We start from the raw sequence: 21,179 nt of genomic DNA, 5'->3' as shown, positions 1-21,179 counted from the left end.
CCTTGTTTCAGAGCTATGACTCAGTGTGGGGTAGCTGGGAGCTCTGTTCTCAGCTCTTTCCAATCCAGCTATTCAGTTCCTAATGTTCAGGTTGCGTGCCTCATACCGATTATTTTTTTGTGAAGTCCATCACAGTCGGCCTTATTTTTCTCCAGAGCATTCATCTTCATTTCCAAGTGAATGAAGGGGCATTTCAGTGGTACCACTGTCTGCGAGGCAGTGTTAATAGTTCGACCAAGAAAACAACTGCAGAAAGGACTAGAGGGATGTGAAACTCTCATACACAGAAAGCCTTTTCATATGTGCCAGTGTGGACTATTCAGATGTTTGTGGGGACAAATTTATTTTTATGGTGAGAATTAAAATACCCACAAATATAAACAAATATAAACACGCATTATTATCGAGCGGATGTTTTTATTTTCAGTCTGTCAAAATTTGTAATTTATGACTGCTTTTATGAGTTCATTTTTTTCTTGTGACTAAACCATGAAACATTTTTTTATTGCTTTCTTATTCAACAACCTACAGATGAATATAATTATTGGGTAAGAAGCAGCAATTGGGAGCTGGAGAGAGGATGAGGCCAGCAGCAGGGTCTGAGGTAGAATCCTGGGCGGACATCCATGTAAAATCCCCGGTGTGGTAGGTGCTCCTGCTTGTAAGTGCGGTGCTCTGGGAGGTGGAGACAGGAGTTTCACTGTGTCTTGCTGACCGCCATTCTAGTTCCATGTTCAGTGGGTGGGACTACACCGTAAAGAAAAGAAACGGATAGTGATAGGGTTCTCCATCTGGCTTCTACATACTCACAGGGACGCAGGCACACATGTTTGTATTGAATCTCTCTCTCTCTCTCTCTCTCTCTCTCTCTCTCTCTCTCTCACACACACACACACACACACACACACACACACACACACACACACGGGGAGTACAATAACAGATAAGTTGTTGCTATATTATTATTACATTTTTGTCAACCATAGCACAGTTGAGACAAGAAATGATTGGGACCTATGTACAAACAAGCAGGGATTATGGTGCCTCGGAAAAAGCTATACTTTGGGTGGCAGCCCTGCCATTCCAAGGAGCAGACTAGAAGTACTATGCTTAGAAATGGGCAAAAATGGAAACTCAGATGTTTGTGTGGCTTCCATGGGCTTTTTAAGATTGAATACTAATGTACCAGTTTTTAGACATCATGCAGACAGACAACCAGCTTTCAGGCTGTTTAGGACTCTTGGGCTGCCAGGCTGTAAACTCTGATTTTATCTTAGAGGATTTAACTTACTTTATTTCATGTGAATTTCCTTAGAAGTAGTCCTCATTTTCTTCTCACTCCCCTTTTTATTTAAAAAGGTTATATAATATAATATAATTCGATCCCCCAACTTCTAGGTTCTTCTCACCCCATTTCTCACTTCATCTCTGTCTCTGTCTCTATCTCTATCTCTGTCTCTGTCTCTCTCTCTCTCTCTCACACACACCCCAAAACACAAAAAGAAAAGCAAACAAAAAATCAACAAAAAAAGACACCCCAAAATGAAACAAAAAGTGCCTCCCAAAATCCCATGGAGTTTGCTTTAGCACTCTAAAGTCAGGGCCAACTATTTCACTTATACCCTCTTGCATGTGATGTGTTACAATATGTTAGATATTGTTAGTGCTTTGTAGGGGAGAAAAGAGATGCTTAGAGTAGCATTGATTAACCCCAGTGAATCATCACAAGTTGACAGAGCTCATATTTTCTCCATAGAAATTTTGGACTTTTAAAATTAACTTACACTGTGAATTCTAAGCTTCTAAATTCATAGATTGGAGTCCAAACTCCTACCATGTATGGGTAGTTAGAGACCTTTTAAAAGGTAACTGGTGTTGAATAGAGCTCTAAGCACTGGTGACTGATAAGAAAATCCCAGGAGTGTGTATGTGCAGAGAAGACACCTCCGAGAAGATCATCCACAAACCAGGACAAGGGTCTGCAGAGATACCAACCTCATAGGCAACTGGACCTCGGGCTTCTAGCTGCCATCCCTATGAAAATGGGAATTGTGCTGTTTAAGCAAAAGAAAGAAAAATGACAGTTGCTTCCTTCTTTGTAATGACCACATACTGACTTTTATATTTTCTGCGTTCCAGCAACATCCAATCATCCATTCACATGAAAGTCAAACTGTTTAGAAATAGGAAAGCAATTCTATTTATAGTTGGGTGTCTGATCTTGTGTTGTGTGAAATAGCTGTCAACCTATTTATGTGATGGGTGAATAGATGGTGTTAAATTCTTTAATGATTGCATATATCTGTTCAATTGTTTTTCTTTAGGGTGGAAAACTTTCGGTGACAATAAATGTGGGAATCTTCAAAAACTCAAAAACTGCAACATTTTCCTAAAACGTGATTTGTCCACACAAAGATATATAGAATTGGCATGGTATTCCATTTCATCAAAATATTTTGTATTTTCTAGTCCTGTTTCTTAATTACATGTTTTAACATAGTTATAAAAATGTCATTTAAGAAAATCTAAAAATGAGTTTAGAATAAAAACATAATCAATCACAAATTTATAAAAGCACCATTAGTAGGATGATAGCTTAGCAAAATAACCAAAGTATTACCTAGTATATTATTTAGGAAAGTAAATACCTAAGATGTTCTGAAATATGAAACACATGAAGCAGAAGAGTATATTATTTAGAATGAGAAATCATGAAAGGCTATTCTCGGTAGAATTTGAATTTTTGGATTGAGTATCTTCTCCGCAATGTTTCTCTATAATGACAAAACTACGTAATAGGAATACAACTTATGCTATTCTATGGTAGGAACCTGGACTAAGTGATTATATTATATTTAATGTGAAGTAAAGGGTTAAATTTAACTGTGTCCTTAGTATGGTATTTTTAAGTAGGAATAGACTACTTAAAAATATACAATAATTCACTATTTAGTCAAACAAAACTGTTTGTTGCCTAAAAATTGAAATCATATACATTATTATATGTTATATGATATACATTCATTTTCATGCTAGGCAAAAATAAGCAATGCTTACTCTATGCTAAAGATCACATAAGGAAACTGGAAAAACAGGGAGGGGAGTCTGGGAGAGAGAATGCCTGAATTTATGCCAGATGTAGAGAGTGTCCCTTGGGGTGCATTCATTACAGACACGCACAATTAATCCTCCAGAGGCTCAGCTCACATCACGCCTTTCTTACCTGTTCATTGGCTGACACCTGCACATTAGGAGTGCACCTGGTCGAAATGCGAGTGACTCCCAACACCAGCTTGTAAAACCTTTTTTCTATTAATTTTCCTGTTTAAAATGTAGCAAAATAAACTCAGAAACAAAGAAAGACACCTACATAAACAAGTAGATTCCTGAAAGGCGCAAGTGGCCACTGGAAACAACCAAGTAAAAGGAAAAAAAAAAAAAAAGACCCAGGTGGAAGGAGAGTTTAAGGGGCCTCAGAGCACTGTGAAGGCTTCTCACAGTGGTACAGTTATAGAAACACCTGGTTCTGCAAATGGGCTTGTCCACTGGGAAAATGTTCCAGCATTCAGTGGGTCTCAGAGTAGCTTTAGGACCTCAAATAGGAGCTATGTGTCGACAGATAACTAAAAATACCTGGGATCTTGGGCCAAAGGATCCTGAACTACATAAACCTTTACTATGCCTTTTAACAAAGCTGAACTTAAATAGTAGCGAGACTTAACAGTTATTGAGACTTGCCTGACATAGAGAGTGTGCAGAGACTGAAGTTCACCTCTCGTTAATGTGGAGCCTGAAGTCATCATTAAGCCAAATAGGAAAAACCAAGTTATTGCCTGGATAGGGGTTTGGTATTTCTCTCTCTAATTAAGGTTCCAAGACTAGAATAATAATAACTTCACTGGGAAAGGGGGGTGATGGTGAGCACATGCCACGTGCCTTACTCTGGTGGGATTGTACTTTGTCCCAGACCATCTAGATTTGGATCTGTGCTGCCAATTCAAGGTACCATAAATACACAGTTCACTTACTTATGTATTTCATAATAACTATGATCACTAAATCATAAGTATAAGCATCAAAGATATCTCTTTATTTTCAGTTTCGTGGAGTATCTGAAGCACTCAGTTTGACAGCAGGACTAGAAGTTAACACATTAATAAAGTTAAAAATGACATTTCAAAGTAATGTACTACATGAACACACACACACACACACGAAACTGTGACTAGGGAGATGGATCAGTGGATGAAGCACTTGTAACACAAGTGTTCACTTCCACAGTACAGATTTCCAGCTACCACTTCTTATACCTTCCTTTGCTTTCCCTCTATCCCCAAGCCACGATTGATGCTGCCTGGATTATTCCAATAACCTGGCTACTCACTGCTTGGGCCCTTCCCCCTCCTCTAAAAGCATTAACCAATGACAAAGCTGAAACAGTTTTTTTTTTTTTTGTTGTTGTTGTTGATTGTACTTTCAAAAAGGAAAAGTATCTCCTTTCCCATTTATTTATTATTGTTGTTTTGAGACTAGTCTCAGTGTGTAGCACAGAATTCACAGTCTTTCTACCTTGGCCTGCAGAGTGTTGGAATTACAGGCATGCATCACCATGGCTAGCTCCTAATTATTGTAGTATACAGATGTCAGCATACAGAGGCAAATATCCTTAGTTTATGGGACAGAAAACTGTTTCTAAGGGATTCCTGGTATCTCAGATCCCTTTTAATTTCTCATACTAGAGTATTTTTACATAGTCATAAAAACACTTAAAATATTTATTAATTATTGTTACTATTATTTCATTCAGTAACTTTTAGAACAGATAGCAGGAGAATTTTGATTTTGTTGTGTGAAATCAGGAATTAAGAACTAGTTTTATTTATTTTTTGATAGAATATATTTGACTATAAAAATTACATTATAAATTACTCTTACCTTCTAGGAGAGAAAACCACTGTTTCAACAGTTCTCAACTTGTGGGGGACAAACCCTCTGGGGATCACATGACAATTATCCAGCATATCAGATATTTGCATTATGATTTATAGCAGTAGCAAAATTACAGTTATGAAGTAGCCGTGAAATAATGTTATGGTTGAGGGTCACACAGCATGAGGAACTGCATTAAAGGGTCACAGCATTAGGAAGGTTGAGAAGCACTGGCTTAGATTAAGGTGGATGTGAAGTGGGTCATCTTTCCTTTGGTCTGAGACTCCTCCAAGAGATACAAGGAGAGTTAGCACTTCTGCTCTATAATATTCTCCAATACGCTATTGATTGGCTTATAGTCCTGCTTTTTTTTTTTTTATTATTAGCTGACAATATGACCTTATGCAAACCAATCAACAACTTTTTTTACATATATATCTTTTCATTAGATATTTTCTTCATTTACATTTTAAATGCTATCCCCAAAGCTCCCTATCCCCTCCCCCTCCCCTGCTCCCCAACCCACCCACTCCTGCTTCCTGGTCCTGGCAATCCCCTGTACTGGGTTATGTGATTTTCACAAGACCAAGGGCCTCTTCTCCCATTGATGGCCGACTAGGCCATCCTCTGCTACATATGCAGCTAGAGACACAGCTCTGGGGTGTGTGTGTGTGTGTGTGTGTGTGTGTGTGTGTGTGTGTGTGCAGTAGCTGGTTAGTTCATATTGTTGTTCTTCCTATAGGGTTGCAGACCCCTTTATCTCCTTGGGTACTTTCTCTCGATCCTTCATTAGGGGCCCTATGTTCCATCCAATAGATGACTGTGAGTATCCTCTGCAACTTTTAAAGATCAACCCAAAATCCTATCACAACTGTCCATAAATGCTAGAGAGAAATTTACAATTCATCTAGTATAGCCATTGATCATGTCTCTCTCCTGTTTACATCCACAGTTATATAGCTGTTCACTGGTTTTCTGCATACTCCTACAAGAACATGTTTTAAATTGTAAGCTATGGACTTTAATGAATACACACACACACACACACACACAAAAATGAAATTTAACTCTCTACCTGAAGCTTTAGGACTAAAATTCCCTCAAGTGATGAAAACAATTCTGTATGCAGTTGATTCCAAATCCATTGTAGGTGTAAAAGGAATGATTAGAAAGGAAATTTGAAAATATGCTTAGAAAATAGATTCCAGTCTTGTCCATCTTTCAGCCTCCAACACAACTGATCTCATTATTGAACATTTAAAGAAAAACAGAGGTATTTTCTGTCTTCTTAATTTTTTGGCAGTGGTTAGTTTGCTTCTGAAAAAAAGTTTCAAATTATACTGCCCTCCATAGAGCTAGGCACATGCTCTAACCAGCTGTGTGGTAGCTTTCTCCACATTACACTTTAAATCATTATTGATATGACCAAGATTAGGTAAAACATGTTCTTTAAGTCTGATTTAAACTTGAAGTTAATGATAAAACAATTGGACTTGAATTCTTGTTGATATGGTGGGTTATACTGAGGGAGCATGTATTGAAAATGCATTTCCTACCAAAATTGGGAAGTAAGTTACCCTTTTCCATGATTGATTTTCAAATTGAATTTAGAATTGGAATTCTGTTTTATCATATGTTGCTCTTCTCCTTGGAGGGCATTCTTTTAAAATAGTATTTAGAGTTCAATTAGGTATTAAGCAACCATGTCCTTGTATCACATGTAAAAATTTAAAGAGAAGTCTAAGCCTATTTTATAAATTAGGAAATACTGTTTGTTGCATGTTACACTGGATTTTTAAGGGAATCAGAATGTATAACTCCCTGTAGGTATTGATTCTTCGGCCCTGCCCTGCACTGCCTTCCAGGTATAAAAAATCCATAGGATTAAAAAACACACACACACACAAGAAATGTATTAAGCATGTAATAACTTTGCTATTTGTTATAAAATAAAGGCAGTTTTATTACAATTCTTGTGATATTTCTTGATTTTATGTATTAAAAACAAATATTAGGGCGTTTTATATGATTCTTTGGGATAGCCTATATGAAAATTATGGGGACATTTTTAATATTTTAAAAGTATTTATTCTGTGATTGTGTATAAGCATGTGTATGTGTATGCCACGACTAGAGATCAGAAGACAAGTTGCTAGAGATTCTCTCCACCCACCATGTGAAACCCAGGATTAAACTCTGGTGATCACTCTTGGAGGCAAGGACTGTGGTGAATTATCTTATTAGCCCCACAGCTGTCTTTATATTAAATTTCAAACTACATGTAAAGACAACACGCTGGTCTTTGAGTATCTTTTCAGTTTCAAGTGATGTTAAAGCTGTCTCCCTACTCCCTGGCATTTAATGACTCTTGGACTTTTAAAATACTAGGCAAGAGAAAAATACTTGGCAATCAATGCAACTTAATTTGTTACAAATAGAAGCACGTTGTGCCTTTGAATGTATTCTTCTAGCTTACATAATTAATTAAAATTATTTTATTTTAATAAGATATAATACGGTATTTCCTTCCCCAATCTCTCTTTGTGCCTTCCTTCCGGAAAATTCATGCCCTCTTTTTCTATGTATTTCTTGTATAAGTTTCATGCCTAATTATTGTTTTTTTATCAATTATTTTATTTATTTACATTTCAAATGTTGTCCCTCTTCTCAGTCTCCCCTCCATGAGCACTCCACACCACCCCCCTCCCTTCTCCTGTAAAAGGGTGCTCCGCCACTCACCCATCCACTCCCACCTCACCCCTCTAGCATTCTCTGAGGCATCAAGTCTCCACAGGACCAAGCCCTCCCACTGAGGCCAGACAAGGCAGTCCTCTGCTACCTATGTAGTAGGGGGCCAGGGACCAGCCCATGGATGCTCTTTGGTTGATGGTTGCAATCCTCCAGCTCTAACTCTTCCACAGGGATCCCTGTCCTCAGTCCAATGGTTGGCTGTAGGTAACTGCATCTGTCTCAGTCAGTAGACTGACTGAGCCTGATACTGGTAGAGCCTCTCAGAGGGAGGACTGCCATGCTAGGCTCCTGTTTGGAAGCACAATATAGCATCAGCAATAGTGTCAGGGTTTGGTGTCTGCACATAAGATGGATCCCAAGTTAGGGTGGACTCTGGATTGTCTTCAGTCTTTGCTCCTTTCTTGTCCCTTAGACAGGAACAATTCTCTATCAAAATTTTTGAGATGAGTGGGTGGCCTCATATGTGAACTGGGGGCCGTGGCTATCTACTAGAGGTGGTCTCTTCAGGTTCCATCTCCCCATTGTTAGGCATTTCAGCTAAGGTAATCCCCATTGGTTCCTGGGAGCCTCTCACATCTCTGGTGTCTGGGATTTTCTAGAGCTTCCCCTTGTCCCTGACCTGAGTCTGTTTTATATTTTCATTCATTCTCCTAACCCTCTGGGCTTCTTTCCTGTCTCCACTCATACTTGCTCCAGCTTCCCCCCTTTCCCTCCCTCTTCCCTCTCCCGTCCACCTCCCTCCCTCCCTGTGCCTCCTGTGATTATTTTGTTTCACCTTCTAAGTGGGATTGAAGCATCCACACTTGGGCCTTTCTTCTTGCTAAGTTTCACATGATCTGTGAGTTGTATTCCGAAGTTGTATTCTGTGAGTATTCCAAAGTTTTTGATTAATATCCACTTATCAGTGAGTATATACCATGTATATCCTTTTGGGTCTAGGTTACCTCACTCAGGACATTTTCTAGTTCCATCCATTTGCCTGCAAAATTTAGGATGTCCTCATTTTTAATAGCTGAGTAGTATTGCATTCTGTAAATAAACCACATTTTCTGTATCCATTCTTTGGTTGATGAACATCTGGGTTGTTTCCAACTTTTTAAAATTTTTTATTAGATTTTTTTCTTCATTTACATTTCAAATGCTATCCTGAAAGTCCTCTATACCCTCCCCCTGCCCTGCTCTCCTACCCACCCACTCTTACTTCTTGGCCCCGGCGTTCCCCTTTACTGGGGCATATAAAGTTTGCAGGACCAAGGGGCCTCTCTTCCCAATGATGGCCGACTAGGCCATCTTCTACTACATATGCAGCTAGAGACATGAGCTCTGGGGGGTACTGGTTAGTTCATATTGTTCTGGCTATTACAAGTAAGGCTTCGATGAACATTGTGGAGCATGTGTCATTGTTATACGTTGGAGCAGTTTTGGGGTATATGCCCAAGAGTGGTATAGCTGGGTCTTCAGGTAGAACTACTTCCAATTTTCTGAGGAAACTCCAGATTGATTTCTGGAGTGGTTGTACCAGTTTGTGATCCCACCAGCAATGGAGGAGTGTTCCTCTTTCTCCACATCCTTGACAAAATCTGCTGTCATCTGAGTTTTTGATCTTAGCCATTCTGATTGGTACAAGGGGGAACCTCAGGGTCCTTTTGATTTGCATTTCCCTGATAGTTAAGGATGTGGAACAATTCTTTAGGTGCTTTGGTCATTCGAGTTTCCTCAGTTGGGAATTCTGTTTAGCTCTGTAGCCCATTTTTAAAATTGGGTTATTTGGTTTTCTGGAGACTAACTTCTTGAGTTCTTTGTATATTTTGGATATTAGCCCTCTATTGGATATAGGGTGAGTGAAAATCTGTAGGTTTTCCCAATCTGTAGGTTACTGGTTTTCTCCTATTGACAGTGTCCTTTGCCTTACATAAGCTTTTTAGTTTCATGAGGTCCCATTTATCAATTCTTGATCTTAGAGCTTGAGCCATTCGTGATCTGTTCAGGAAAATTTCCCCTGTGCTAATGTGTTCGAGGCTCTTTCCCACTTTCTCTTCCATTAGATTCAGTGAATCTGGTTTTATGTAGAGGTCCTTGATCCACTTGGACAAAGAGATAAATATGGGCCAATTTGCCTTCTTCTACATGTAAATCCAGTAAATCCAACACCATTTGTTGAAGATGCTTTCTTTTTACCTCTGTATAGTTCTGACTTAAAGTACCCAAGGAGCTGAAGGGGTCTGCAACCCTATAGGTGGAACAACAATATGAACTAGTCAGTACCCCCAGAGCTCATGTCTCTAGCTGCATATGTAGCAGAAGATGGCCTAGTCGGCCATCATTGGGAAGAGAGGCCCCTTGGTCTTGCAAACTTTATATGCCCCAGTACAGGGGAATGCCAGGGCCAAGAAGTGGAAGTGGGTAGGTAGGGGAGCAGGGCAAGGGGAGGGTATAGGGAACTTTCAGGATAGCATTTGAAATGTAAATAAAGAAAATATCTAATTAAAAACAAAAGAGAAAAAAATCAAGTGTCCATAAGTGTGTGGGTTTATTTCCGGGTCTTAAGTTCTATCCCATTGATCAACCTGTCTGTCTCTGTACCAATGCCATGTGGTTTTTAATCACTATTGCTCTGAAGTACAGCTTGAGGTCTAGGTTGGTTATTCCACCAAAAATTATTTTATTGTTGAGAATAGTTTTCACTATCCTGGGCTTTTTGTTTTTCCATATGAAGTTGAGAATTGCTCATGCCATCTCTGTGAAGAAATGAGTTGGAAATTTGATGGGGATTGCATTGAATAAGTAGATTGCTTTTGTAGTAAGATCTGATGATTTTTTTTAATTTCCTCAGTTTCTATTGTTATGTCTCTATTTCCATTTCTGATTTAGTTAATTTGGATACTGTCTCTGTCCTTTCATTAGTTTTGCTATGGGTTTATCTATCTTATGATTTTCCCAAAAAAACAGCTCTTAGTTTTGTTTATTCTTTGTATTGCTCTCTTTGTTTCTAATTGGTTTATTTCAGCCCTGAGTTTGATTATTTCCTCCTGTCTACTTCTCTTGGGTGTGTTTCTTCTTTCTGTTCTAGAGCTTTCTTGTGTGCTGTTATGTTGCTAGTGTAGGATCTTTTCAATTTCTTTATGAAGGCACTTGGTGCTATGAGTTTTTCTCTTAGCACTGCTTTCATTATGTCCCATAAGTTTGGATATGTTGTGCCTTAGTTTTCAATGAATTCTAGAAAGTGTTTAATTTCCCTCTTATTTCTTCACTGACCAAGTTATCATTGAGTAGAGAGTTATTTGGTTTCCATGAGTATGTGAGCTTTGTGTTGTTTTCATTGTAATTGAAGACCAGCCTTAGTCTGTGGTGATCTGATAGAATGCACAGGATTATTTAATTTTTCTTGTACCTGTTCAGGCTTGTTTTGTGTGTAATTATATAATCAATTTTTGAGAAGGTACCATGAAGTGCTGAGAAGAAGTTATATTCTTTTGATTTAGGGTGAAGTGTTCTGTAGGTATCTGTCAAATCCATTTGCGAATAACATGATAGCAATACATAAGCAACTCAACAATTACTCCTACAGCTGATAAACAACTTCAGCACAGTGGCTATAGAGAAAGGCTACTGATTTGTTTGAGTCAACTTAATATTCAGCCATTTTGCTGATGTACACTTATATTGACAAAAAAAAAAAACCAACAAAAAACAAAAAACTCCCTCACAAATATACTCAGTCATTTAGGTTTTAAATGTAATCAAGTTGACAACCAAGAATACCTGTCATACACCTTTAGGGATAGCTTGCCATGGTGATCATTGTTGTGGTTCCTAAGCATCACAGCTGGCTAGGACGTTTTCCTATCTGGTGCTAGGGTTTTGTTAGATAGTCTATGGCCAAGTGGTATAGCTTATTCTAAACTATATACACATGTACTCATACATTCTATGCAATTTTACTAGATGTAAAATAGAATGATTCTAGTATGGATTTTCAAACATGCTAGTATGATTTATACTTTTTCCCTCCTTCTCTCTCTGTATTATCCACCCCATACCTAATTAAGCTCCCTCAATTTTCTCCACTTTTCCCTTCATATAATTCAGTCTACAGCATTTTAATGGAAATGCCTGAGTGATTAACTTAAACCCTTTCACTTCTTACCATGGCATGAATCCACAAAGACCTCTTCAGTTAGATTATCTTAAATGCATTCCTTACTATTGTTGCAAAACCTATCTTTCCTTTTAGGGACAAAATTTTGTAAGAAAATCTCAGTGCTTTTACTCATAATAAATATATGTCATATGAATGAATAATGTTTCAAATCTGTCAAACACTATGCAGAATTCTTTTAAACCTAAATCTTTCATAAAGCCAAAGAGAGATACATATGTGAAAATGAGTGAGCAGTTCTTAATCTATAAAGTTTCTTTGTTTTGAGTATCCATCTAATTAATGGCAGCATGTAGAGTTAAATGAATATTAAAATCTGGTGTTGTGGGTGCCTTGCCAGTACTGTCTTTTTGTTTTCAATATGGGATCTTTTAAAGTCCAGGGTGCCCTCAAGCTCCTGATCCTCTGGACTTTACATGTCCAATGCTGAGATTATAGTTGTGCTATATCACACCTGGGTAAGATTTTTTTCTCCTTCCCTAACTGTTTTCTTTCCTCCACCCTCCTCTTTCTTCTTCCAGGGATTGAACCCAGAAACATTAAACACTTACTGGATGCTAGCCCAGTTTTCTATCTTCTCAGCCTCCACTACATTTAGCTTTACACTAGGAGTACTCGGACAGTTGATTGTACAAATTTATCTTAGGTTTGATGGAGTCTTACACTTCCCATTGTTTAACCATGTAAAGCTACTAGAGTTGTAGATTAGAAAGGCATGGTGGGCCAACTATTTTAGAGTGCTCTGCCCCATACTTGCATGCTCACAGACAAGTACTTTCATTTCTTTGAGGCTTAATTTCCTTATTTATAACATTGAGAAAATAAGTGTACCTCTCAGAATCATCCAAAGAATTGCATATAATGGTGGACACACAATAATTTGCACAGTGTTTAGCTATGGTCCTTCGATCAACACAGACACTGTTGCCATTCATGCCACCCATGTAGTCCCAGCAGTGACACAGAGGTTTCAGAAACAGCAGCAGCACAGACATTTCACTTACTGAGAGTCCACGTTAGGGAACAAGCCGATATCAGAAGCCGCAGACTTTCCCTCAGCACAAGGTACGTGCACTTCTAGAACTTTCAATTAAGGGTCTGGCTGAGTTAACATTTGCAGACTTAGACACATATTTTTCTACTTCCAACTGTCACTCTGATGCAGACACCTATTCATCATCTTTCACTGAGGTTTAAGAGAGGTTCAAAAAAAAAAAAACAAGAAACAAAAAACAAAAAAAAAAAACTGAAAAGAAGCAGTCTACCTGAGAAATTTATTTTTAGTTTTCTTTTTTTAATTCGTTCTTATCTTCATATTTTTGTCATTTTACAGATTCATTTCAAGAATGTAGATTAATACACACTGGTCCCTTTCCAGTCCTCAGCTTCATAGCTGGTGACTCTCTTCTTGATGCCCTGCCTCAGTCTTCTGCACCATGAGATTCCATGTGGGTCTCTGTCAACAGGCAGTGGAACTGCAGAGCCTCAGAAGGGAGCCTTGTGGATTGTAACAATTGATGCATCCATTTTTCTACATGTCATATAGGAACCCCAGTGTGGGCTTCGTAAAGCTAAAAAGAGTAATTTTGATAACAATTTCTAATGTAATTATGAAACACTGGCATTTCTAGAGGAAACAAGTGCCCAAAATGTTATGTACATTTTAGTCACATTAAAATGATTTTCATTAGTCTTTCCTTCCTTCTATCAGAAGGAAGCCAAATATTGAAGATTTTGAATTATTTGTGCAATATATCACAGAGTTGGGGAACTAGTTTTAGACCAAAATCTGTTCTTATTTCCAGGGCTTGTTTTGATTAGATTTCCCTTACACAGTCTTTCATAAACTCCAACACTTATCACAAAGGGGTAAGTAAGATTCATATACCTGCTATTTTTATGCTAAACAGTGAACAATTTATAAGAAGGGAATATTTATATTACTTCTTTGAAACTCCAATGCAGATGTGTAGTTGATTTAAAAAACTAAGTATTATTTTCTTTATGCTTATGTACTTGACTTTTTGTCGATCTTTCATTAAGATCCCAGAATTCCTGAGAGATCTTGTGTCATGGGATTTTCACCCCTACACAGTGCTACTGTCCCTCATGTAATACCTACAATTAACCCACAGATTGCAGAGGCCCATGTATCCATTTGTTGGGTCTGGATTGCACCAAAATGGAAGAGAGTTCAAGACAGGAAAAGGAAACAACAGCATGCCTTAGCCAAGAAGGTTAAATAAGCCCCAAGAAACACTGTAATAACAGATACTTGGTGCAGCCTGAGAAGGAGGGTGCTACATATATGCTTTGAGACATGAAAATGAAAGGCTTTTTAGAGTTCTTTCTTTCTTTCTTTCTTTCTTTCTTTCTTTCTTTCTTTCTTTCTTTCTTTCTTTCTTTCCTTCCTTCCTTCCTTCCTCCCTCCCTCCCTCCCTCCCTCCCTCCCTCCCTCCCTCCCTCCCTCCCTCCCTCCCTCTCTCTCTCTTTCTTTCTTTCTTTTTTATTTTCTTTCTTTCTCTCTCTTTCTCCTTCCTTCCTTCCTTCCTTCCTTCCTTCCTTCCTTCCTTCCTTCCTCCCTCCCTCCCTCCCTCCCTCCCTCCCTCTCTCTCTCTTTCTTTCTTTTTTATTTTCTTTCTTTCTCTCTCTTTCTCCCTCCTTCCTTCCTTCCTTCCTTCCTTCCTTCCTTCCTTCCTTCCTTCTTTCCTTTCTTTCTTGTTTCAATTTATATCTTACAAATTTTATTTTATTTGTATTAATCATTCCATTCCATTCATTTACATCTCAAATGATATCCCCCTTCCTGGTTACTCTTCTACAACCCCCCATCCCATCTTCCCTCTCTTCCTTCCTCTTTGCCTCTACAAGGGTGCTCCTCCAAGCCCCACCCACTCTTGCCCCACTGCTCCAGCATGCCCCTATGCTGGAGCATCAAATGCCACAGGACCGTGGGCCTCCCTTCCCACTAAAGTCAGACAAGACCATCCTCTGCTACATAGGTATCTGGAGCCATGGATCCCTCTGTGTAGACTCTGGTTGGTGGTCTAATCCCTGGGAGCTCTGGGTGGTCTGGCCATCCAACATTGTTTTCCCTATGGGGTTGCAATCCCCCTCTGCTCCTCCAGCCCTTCACTTAAATCCCTAACTGGTGTTTCTGAGCTCAATCTGATGGTTGCAATGTAAGCTTTTGTGAATACTTTTATATACGTTGTGCTCTTGGAACATTGACTATAGGTGTTGTACTAAAGGCTACTTACAGCTCTATAGGAAATCCAGAAGACAAAACCATTTTTATTTTTCTGGTTATCACCATTATTACTCATGGTATGTTTATTAAGTACCTCTTGTGAACCATAAATCAAGGGAGATATAAACAAATATTGTAAGTCAAGGGGATAGTGAGTGCTATGGAGAGAATAAGGCACAGCAAGAAGGTAAGGTGTGAAGTAATGGAAGGCTGTAATTGTTTTATATGGGTGCTGAAATTGCCCTTCATTTGGTAAGATCATATTTGAGATGAGATCTTAAGAGAGAAAGGAAGTATTGCCACATGATCATTTGGAGGAAAAGTATTCCTGGCTATGAGAACAGCAAGTCTAAAATCTCACAGGAGACTATGCATTTGAAGAAATGTAAGATAGGTAGGTGGAAGAGAAGGAGCTGAGGGAAAATGGTGGTAGATAAGGTTGAAAAGCAGATGAGACCATAGTAGACTTTCACTTTTATCAATAACCAAATGATGGCAGTGGAACATGGTCTTTCAGGAAGAGAATAGAGAACAGAGAGATAGATTTAGAAAGATCAGGTTAGAGACTACCAAAAATGATTCACTGAGTGAAAGACCTGGTAAAAATTTGAGCCAAAATTATCCTACATCCTTAGGTCTCAGGCATTAGGAAAATAGAGCTGCTATTGGCTGAACCAGGGAAGGCTGTGTGTGGAGGGGAGGGTGTCAGAGTGAAGGGAAAGGGAAGACAGCAACAATTTCATTTCATCATAAGGAGGCATCATTTTCAATTTCTAATGTAAACCAGTCTAGAGGGCTTTTTAATCTTGGCATGGCAAATTTTACATTATTCTGCATAGAATTTCTTCTGGAGGATTGATCTGTTTAAGACACTGAATAACATTTTTGTTTATCACAAACTAAAAGGACAGTAAGTTCAAGTTGCTCATGGTAAAATAGGAAATCTCTATAGTTAGTTTGTACACACACTACTTCATGGCTTTCCCCTCCTTCCTTAATAAGGAAGCTTTTCTAGTAGGAAGGCCAGGAAACATAGGTTTAATGTACGTAGAGATGCAGCTATCTGAGGTTCGAAAAGTCTGGGCCAAGATTACATTAATGAAAAGTACTTCCTGAACAGTGAAGGTCTGATGTGTGACTGAGCTAGGCCACAGAGTGAAGAATACTCAAGATGTCTACCAAGAGAGATTCTAGCTGCCATGGTGAGTCAGTATTGTGGTAGCTTTCTCTGAGGAATGTGTGTGAATTACCTAGGAACTCTTTCAGCCACAGCCATATGTATATTAAATGTGAATGACCCCATTATCCTCTCCGTTTGTGCAACTGAGGGTTATGAAGTTGGGATTTACTTTTTGTAAGTTTTCTCAAGAGCATTTTTCTTTAACAAATCAATTCTCACTCAAGCAAATAAATCAGACACTTGGTTGGAGATAGAGCTCAATGGGAGAGTACTTGCTAGCATGTTTAAAGGCCAAGAGATGAATCCTCAGCTCTCCAAGAATCAAAACAAACAAGCAACAACCAGGAACGTGAAATTGTCATTATGTTTAGTCAAAGTGCTAGTAGGCAGTAAAAACCTCCACAATTAATGTTCTCATAGAAAAGTCATAATGACCTCAATAGACATGCATTCAAATTAGAGTTCCTGTGTCTTTAGCTTGTGTCCAACAAATGTCTGTTCATCAGTCAAATAGCAGCTCTAAGAGGTAAGTCTTTCTGACCAATAGCAACAACAGAGCAATCTTGTTTCTAAACATAGAAGCAATTTAAGGGCTCATTTCAAGGAAGAGAGACAATTACTGCCCAAACAAACAAGCCAGTGTCTTTGTACTTCAGGCTCCAATCATTCCTTCTGAACAAGGACCAAGGCAGAGAAAATCAACGGGCTCAGATGGAGTGCCTGAGCTCCAGGGAGGATCCTTTGATTGTTGATGAGCTATTTAAGTGTGTCTATTTAATTGACAGATTTGCTAACTGAAATGGAATGTGAAACCCAGGAGAATATGGCACCCAGTTGAAAACTGTTGCCACCCACTTGCTAATAAGAGAACTATATTGTACTCACAAGAAATGGGAAACCTAAAAAAAAAAAGTCAGTGACATTTGAAGCTTCATCCTGTCATTTCTGAGTTGTCTCAAAATCCCAATTATATTTTCAAAATGACGTTTGAGTTTCAGCATCAGAGAGGGAGTGTGGCAGGTTAACATTTTCTTCCCCAGTTAGGTTCAACTCTGTTAGACAGAATACATGTTGTCTCCATAAGTAACCCCACCGTGCTTCCGGTCTTCACTCACTGCTTCACTGTATCAGAGAATTTGTTTGTGTTCTGTGACACCTGCCTGTATCAAGGTTTTGTTTCCAGAGTTCTACTCCTAACTCATGAGTTAACTAAAGGACCTTTCCATTGTCTCCATACATCCATAGTAATCTCCTCTCCTCTCCTCTCCTCTCCTCCCCTCCCCTCCCCTCCCCTCCCCTCCCCTCCCCTCCCCTCCCCTCCCCTCCCCTCCCCTCCCCTCCCCTCCCCTCCCCTTCCCTTACCTTCTCTCCCCTCCCCTCATTTTCATATTCTCAGGATGGAATTCTCAGGTCTTTGTACATTCCAGGTGGGGACTTTGTCACTGAGCCACATCCCCAGCCAGCCTCTTTTATCTTGAGGTCCCTTCACTATATCTTTTCTACTTTTGCTCTAGGATTCAAAGAAAAAAAAATCAAGAATTGTTTCATACATATTAATATATTATATTAAATATATCTTATGTCTATCTTATATCTTATCAATCTTATATCTTACATATTATACAGAATATGTATTTATAGTACATATTATATATTAATTCTCAATTATCTTAACCCTACAGTTAGACATGGACTCTACTTTCCACTTTAGTCAGAATGAATGAAATCATTTCTCCTATACCGTTAATCATCCTATCTTCTTTAGTTCTCACATATTCTTGCCTGGCACAAGTTAGTAATTCAATAAACATTTGCCAAATGTGTACCTGATTTTTTTTTGATTCAGCTCATAGACACAAACGGTCTTTTAGTGGGTTCCTCTGGCTCCATCCTTTTTGCTTGAAAACAAGCCTGGTTCATATTTTTCTAATTTATATCTTTTCCTTTTTTAAGAAGTTGTGTAGAAAATGTGTACTTTCCAGTCACAGCATCTAATACCTGTATTCCAGTGTTCATGGATTACCATGAGTTTTAGTCTAGCTTGGGGTACAATAGCAAGCAAACTTCAAGAAAATCTCATATTCAAACTGCAACTCTGTCTCAAAAAATATGAATGAATATACATTTAAAAGATAATGGAAAATTACTCCATGCAGAGAAAAATCACACTTATTTGTGTATATTTAGTTTTTCTGTACTTTCATTTATTTTTACAAATTAAGTCTCTTCTTTGTTGTTGTTATTGTTGTTGTTATGTGGTTTCTTTTTGACACAGGGTCTCACTGTATAGCTGAGGCTGGCCTAGAACTTCCAAAAAAAAAATCATCCTATTTCAGCCACCCAGGAACTGAATTGATAGGTGTGACTCACCACGCCAAGCTTTGGCTTTGCTTAGGTAAAGACATCTCTCTAACCTCTAGTTTTGCCTACTTACTGCAGCATTTTGGTTTGGAGGCAGGTATTGCCTGTACGGCACATCATATCTTTAAACCCATCATTCTCCTTGTAGTTTTTGAAGTAGCAGGACAGGAAGTGGTGAAGTGGGGGATAAGAAGCATTCTCTACCCCTACCACAGGTTCAGTTTCCAGTGCCACTGGGTTTCAACCTTTATAAGCATTTTTCAGCTCCTGCCTCTCAAAAGCAGTGGTGGGACAGAACAGCAAGGTGGGGCTGGAGTTGGTCTCCTCAATTCTGATAACACCCAAGAGGCTCTTGAAGTGGGAATTTATGGTTTTGATGGGAACCCAGTTATGTCATGTGATGTTTTTCTGGAAATTGTTTTGTGAGAGGATGCTTTGCTGAGGCAGGCACCTGGGAGGATTTCTTCCTGAAGCAGGTATGTGAGAGGATATTTTGCAGAGAACAGACACATGCTGTTTTGCTGGAGCAGATGCTTGAGAGGACACACCATGTCTGGAAAGAGTATGCGTATAACCCTTCAGACAATGGATGACACTCTGGCATTGGTTCACTTTGCTGGTCTTCCTTAGTCTTCATTGGTTTAAGTTGACATTGGTCTTTGCTGACGATGCTCTGGCATTGGTTCACCTTGCTTTCTTTGCTGATCTTTCCTTGTCGTGACTTCATAGAGAGAAATGCAACAAAGAACTTCTGGTGGTGGTCCAGCTGCTTCTTGCTGCTTCAGTGAACTTCCACCAATCAGCAGAGCCTCTCAGTTTCTTCTGGATCAAGTCGCTGCTACTGACTCCTGTTTGGTGTTTTGCTAGTGGACTGGACTACAGACAACAGAGATTGAAACTGCCCCATGGAACTACTAATAAACTGGTCCATGTGCCCCTTGTTCTGTTAGCCATTTCCCTTCCCAGTCTTTGGTTGCTGGGCTATAAGGGACATTAAAGCATTTCAGAACCATTATCAAAGTAGGTTTTCTAAAGTAGAACCCTATAGACTCACTTGAATGGGTTCTTCTGAAAGCCTGCCCAGGTGGCTCCAAAGCTTGCGTTTTCTCTTTTCTTGCCACAATCACAAGAACATAGTTCCCATTATTTCTTATGAAAACCCAGGTAAGTTCTTTGTCTGTTTGTTTATTTTGTTTTTCAAGACAGGGTTTCTCTGTGTAGCCCTGGCTGTCCTGGAACTCACTCTGTAGACCAGGCCAGCCTTGAACTCAGAAATCCACCTGTCTCTGCCTCCCGAGTGCTGGGATTAAAGGCATGTGCCACCACTGCCCGGCTCCTGGTAAATTCTTAGAGATAAATGAGATGGAGGGAAGGCTCAGCAGTTAAGAGCATGTACTGTGTTTTCTGAGACCAGGTTTGAAATTCCCAGCACCCACATGGCAGCTAACAATTCTCTGTACTTTCATTTCCATGGGATCTGGCACTTGCTTCTGATACTATATTTTCATAGCATATTTACTTAAACATTTAGGTAAAACACTAATGTGCTTAAAACAAAAATAAATTTATTTCCTTTGAAGAAGTCATGGAAATGGGCATCTTGTTATGATTTGCCCAGTTTTATTGCCCATTTCCCAGTTTCTACCATTCCCTGGTCCCCCAAGTGTATTGAGCATACTGCAAGGAAGAAGTGGGCAAGGCAAGGCAAGGCAAGGAGAATTGTCTGCTTTATGACACTGTTTGGAAGACTGGCAGAGGGGAGTTTCTGTGTCAGGCCTTCAAGATCACACCCCTTCCTGGTTCCATTTTGTGTTCACTGAGTCCTATTTGCTGTGATGTGAGGTAACTTTGTTTCATCTCCTACCACAGTGAGGTAGACCATGCCTTTCCACCATGATGAACTAAAATTACCTAGCAACTGTAAGCTGAAATAAATCCTTCCTCATATGTTGTTCTGTTCGATAGCTTATTACAGAGAGGAAAAGCTTGGCACATGCCCTGTGACTGCCACCCTCACCTCTCTTGCTCAGAGTCCAATCTAAGAAGAGCTTTTGATTTTTCAGTTTGTCTATCTTTTTAACTTACTGATATGGTGTGGTGGTGACTTGCAAGGTCCTTATATAAGGAATGAGCACAGGAAATAGCAACATATTTAAAGTCTTGAAGGGGAGTGACAGTGAAGCCAAAGTTCCACAGGAAGTGAAAATGCTCCTAAATATAACTTAGGAATAAAAACTTCAGATAATCAATAACTAAGCAAAAACTAATGTGAACTATATAAATACACTCACACACACACACATTTTTTTCCAGGAGAAATATATGTTGCGGTTTAATACTTTTCTTAAACATTTATTAACTTGCATTTGTAGTAAATACATTATTTAATATGTTTTATTCAATTAGAATGATTCTACAATAAGATGAATTTTAAAATCTTATTTGAAGTACATATCATTTACAAAGGCTTTTCGCAAGGACAATTACAATGAGTTGGAAGTATTTAGAGAAACTTGTTTTCTTGTGGGTTGTTTGTTTGTTTTTGTTTT

This window comes from Mus musculus, chromosome 8 (genome assembly GCF_000001635.26).
Source record: "Mus musculus strain C57BL/6J chromosome 8, GRCm38.p6 C57BL/6J".
NCBI lineage: Eukaryota > Metazoa > Chordata > Mammalia > Rodentia > Muridae > Mus > Mus musculus.
The sequence above is the reverse complement of the archived record's forward strand: the minus strand, read 5'-3'. Positions refer to the sequence as shown.